This window comes from Pinus tabuliformis, chromosome J (genome assembly GCF_031772625.1).
Source record: "Pinus tabuliformis cultivar Carrire ecotype Pingquan chromosome J, CPIR1, whole genome shotgun sequence".
NCBI lineage: Eukaryota > Viridiplantae > Streptophyta > Pinopsida > Pinales > Pinaceae > Pinus > Pinus tabuliformis.
This window is the reverse complement of record NC_142295.1, coordinates 255,332,662-255,336,759: the sequence shown is the minus strand read 5'-3', so window position 1 is coordinate 255,336,759 and position 4,098 is coordinate 255,332,662. Positions and strand designations below refer to the sequence as shown.

Here is a 4,098-nt window from a genome sequence, read left to right as displayed (position 1 = left end):
ACTAAAGCAATTTAGATCCATTTCGCGAAGTAATCAACGACACATTTTCAAAAAATCATTGGGGCAATGTATGAATGGAATCATGAATTTTGTCCAAATATACTTATCATTATTTTTTTTAATATAACCTAGATTTATCTTAACTTCATATTTACCAAGTGTGAAGAGGGATCAAATATCTTTTCACTTCAAAAAAGATTTGCACCTCAAGAGATTTGATATCTTTAAACACTCCAAAGTTAAGATGAATCCAAGTTAGATTTAATAATAAAAATAAAAATAAGTATATTTTGACAAAGTTGTTTTTTTTTTTGAATTTGTCTACTCCTATATTGATACAAAAATAAAATTACAGAGAGGCAGTGGCCTCGAGAGGACTAGCCCAGAGAAGCGGCATGCTTACAAAACCTCGTTTGAACATTGACCAAAAAGACTTTCTTAATCACTGACCAAGAAACATAGATATATCTAGAGACTGTAGCTGAAGACTAACCAGAGATATATCTAGACCAAGACAAATAGATTGGGCCCATTCAAGTAATCAATAAAGCGCTGCCCTTTCAAAACTGGAATCTGACCCAAAAATAGTGTGATCTGAAATTGAGACCCAAAGACAGGAGAATGCCGCCCACGCAGGGGAAACCGACAATTTAACATTGGAAAAAACGCTCTGATCCTGAGAACTGTAAATCATGTAATGACTATAAACCCGGAGGGAATTGAGCATCTTCATACAACAGAAAAATAAAAACCAATCAGCGCAGACCTGATTAAGCTTCATGAAAGGTTGGAGGTGACTCTTCAACAATGCGACATCCATATTGGTAGGGGTCTTCATCCTCAGAGGGATGGCCCTCTTTGCTTGAATAACCGCCACCTGTAGGAATGCTTGGACTGGCCTGGGTGTTCATGTCCTGGGTTGCAGAGCCACCAGGGTCCTTTCTCTGCGTATTGGCAATCTGAGAATTATCATGCTTGTCCTCCGTCCTCGGCTCCAGAGATACCCCTGGAGTAACAACAACCGAACCAAAAGTATCCTCTCGCAGCTCAATGGTAACTGAAGCGATGAAGGAGGAATTACTAAGAGTGCAGGGGAAACGAAAGCGAGCCGTGTGAGATGGGGAATGTTGAGAGTGCACTTCTATATTAAGCTACCCTCAACCCCGGCCTCGGCCACTCCTGGTCACGGGATAATCGTCAAGGCAAAAGTCCGAAGCTTCAGACAATGGGTCCGAGGTAGTGGAGGAGGGTTGGCGAGTGACGCACCCTCGGGAACTTCCTCTTCTGCAGCTCATTCTTGAGCGCACTTTGGGCATGTTGAAATGAGCAAAAAGAGCAGAACAAACAGCTGTGGGAAACACTGAGTAGGAGCGACAACGGAAATTGCAGAAAGGACTATAAGGAGCCTGAAAACACAACGGAGAATCAACACAATGATCTAGAGCCAGACAATACCCAGGGCTATCTCGAGAGCGAGGAGCTGCTGCAACACTAGAACGACATGAGCGCAGGGGAGGAGCAAGAATGAAAATTAAGAAGAGCGCCATAACAAATAAACTTGCATACTGGAGAGGGGGAAGGAGCTGCATTAATGCGACATTGAAGTTGTTGGCTAGAGACTTTAAAACTGGCTTCATGCGAGGCCGGATGGCGGTGGCATTAAGCCACGCGCCCACCCTCCAAGCCGCCTTCGTACAGCTTGCCATGCTACACACCCGCATCCAGGAATATTTTGACAAAGTTAAGATGAATCCAAGTTAGATTTAAAAATGAAAATAAAAATAAGTATATTTCGACAAAATTCTGATTTCATTCGTCATTCCACAGGGCCCAATGAGTTTTTGAAAATGAGTAGTCTGTAAATGCTACTTTTTGGAGTTTTCCATAGATTTCTAACCAAAATGACCAAAAAAATTGTGCCCAAATCTTGACTTGTGTTGTTTAAATTTTTCATTCCATATATGGATTCAATATTCTCAAAACCCAAAAACTTGTTGATCGTGAAGAGTTCAAGTATCAAACTTGTGATTTCACTGAATCTCTACTAGATTCTAAACAAATTAAAATTAGTTTAGAAAATAAACCAAAACTTTCCAAAGAAAAAAAAAAAAAAAACTGCACTTCAGGCTACTCGTTTTGAAAATGTGTGGCCAATTAGTTGAGCGAAATTCGAGTACATTCGTTGTTCCACACCAATCATGGTTACGCTACCTGTGTGACACATGCCCTAAGTGGTAATTGGGGTTTCCGCATCGAGCGAGGACCTCATAAATTGCTAAAACGGTCAGCGGAGAATTTACAAATGTAGGGTTAGGGTTAGGATTAGGCGAGTGTTGCGGGGGAAATGATAGGGTTAGGGTTGAACAGAGGCGGTTCGCCCCTTGTATTTATACTGATTGGTATTGTCATGGATATAGCTTCAGCTTCATCTGTGTATTTCACTTATTGTAAATGGGGTGCTCTATGATGATAAGAAGAAAGGCTTGTTTCTCAAAACATTCGCAGTGGCCGACTGAGGGCTTTCGCCTCGCCGGGCTTGAGAGCCGTTGCTGCTTTTAAACCTTCCTTGGATGTCTGAGACCCCTTCTTTATGTGCCGATTGGCCTAAATTTTTGCAGTGACCGTGTGAGAGCTTTCTTTTTGTCGGGCTTCGAGACCTTTTTCTGGTTTTAACCTTCCCTGGAATGTTTGAGATCCCTGCTTTTTAGTCAGTCTCCTTTTGCAATATTTAGCTTTCCAGTATCTCATGTAAGAATCGTGTGTATTTCGGTTTTTCTTTTTTTGTCTGGATTGCCCTTCTTTGAGATGCTTATTGTTGAAGGTATGTGGTGAAATGTATAGGCAGTTTAGATCTGTGGATGACGATGGAAATTTCGGATTCCCGCTGATGTACTATGTGATTTCACAACCAGCGACTTATGATACATCATTAAATTTCCTATGGCGTTCATGTGATTTTGACTAATAAGTTTGCATGTGATTTTGACTATTAAGTTTAGAGTGCTTTCTTTTATGGAGCTGGGGGTTAATTGTCTGCGCATATCTTGCGCGAATATTGTCTTTGTTTCTGCTTATTTTTGCAGGTTGCATATCTTGCGCGAATATTGTCTTTGTTTATCCTATTCTCACAGGTAGCATATCTTGCGCGAATATTGTCTTTGTTTCTCCTATTTTCACAGGTTATAGGCGTTCAGCTTAGAAAGCATTGTTATCGGGCTGGCCTTTGAAATTTTTAATTGTCTGCCTCTCTCTGTAAGAGGCGTACTGCTTTCTCTGCTTTCTCTGAATTTGACACACCAAGGAACAGATCGCCTCACATATTAGCAAACGAGATCAATTGTTGGTTTCAGTAAGAATATTATGTTTTTAGTTATTTAGGGTGAATGAATTAATCCTCAGTAAATGATGCAATTGATCGCTGAGATAAAACCCTAACCATAATGATATTGACGTTGGTGTTGCTACTGGACATTTTCCTGCTGTTCTATTTGAGGGAGTGTTAGTCTACAGGCTATAGTGGTAAAGGTCTTGGAAGATGGCTCAGAATAGGTAGCAGTAGAAGACCTGTGGGGTATTGGATATTGAAAACAATGAGATTATCAGAACTGGTCCATTCATGGAGGTGGATGGTGTGCCGACGGTGGGGCTCGAAGACAAGAGACGACGTCTGAAAAGTTTAGACTCGGCAGTGTCTTTAATAGGGCTCGAAGGCAAGAGACGTCGTCTGAAAAGTCTAGACTCAGCAGTTTTTTTGATGGTGTCTCTGAAGATGTTTCCAAGGAATTGGGGCCAAAAGGTCACAGTTGAGAGAGGCGAGGTCTCCAGATGGCAACTGTGATCTGTGATCCTATTGCAGGCCTGGGTCCCCCCACCGCAGATGCCAGCTGTGGACCTATTGCAGGCCTTAGGAAAGCGATGAAATGCTCAATGGTGCATGCGAGACATGATCGCCAGCTGTCTAGAGTTTCAACAAAAATAGCAAGGGGTTCTCGAGAACATGGATATAACAGAGACCACTGAAGATGGGGTGCTTGAGAAGATGGATAGAACAGAGTTAACTCGGGAGGAGCGGGCTGCCATAAATTAGCTCAAATGGAG

At 41.8% G+C, this 4,098-nt stretch overlaps 2 non-coding genes across 2 annotated transcripts; both read left to right on the top strand.

Annotated features, from left to right (window-relative positions):
- The first annotated feature begins 2,458 nt into the window (after positions 1–2,458).
- On the top strand, positions 2,459–2,582 carry LOC149226737 (small nucleolar RNA SNORD14). Its single transcript, XR_016248594.1, has one exon. It is a non-coding gene; the product is annotated as a small nucleolar RNA SNORD14 (small nucleolar RNA).
- Positions 2,583–2,852: 270 nt separating this feature from the next.
- On the top strand, positions 2,853–2,927 carry LOC149226736 (small nucleolar RNA R12). The gene has a single exon (XR_016248516.1). It is a non-coding gene; the product is annotated as a small nucleolar RNA R12 (small nucleolar RNA).
- The last annotated feature ends 1,171 nt before the right edge of the window (positions 2,928–4,098 follow it).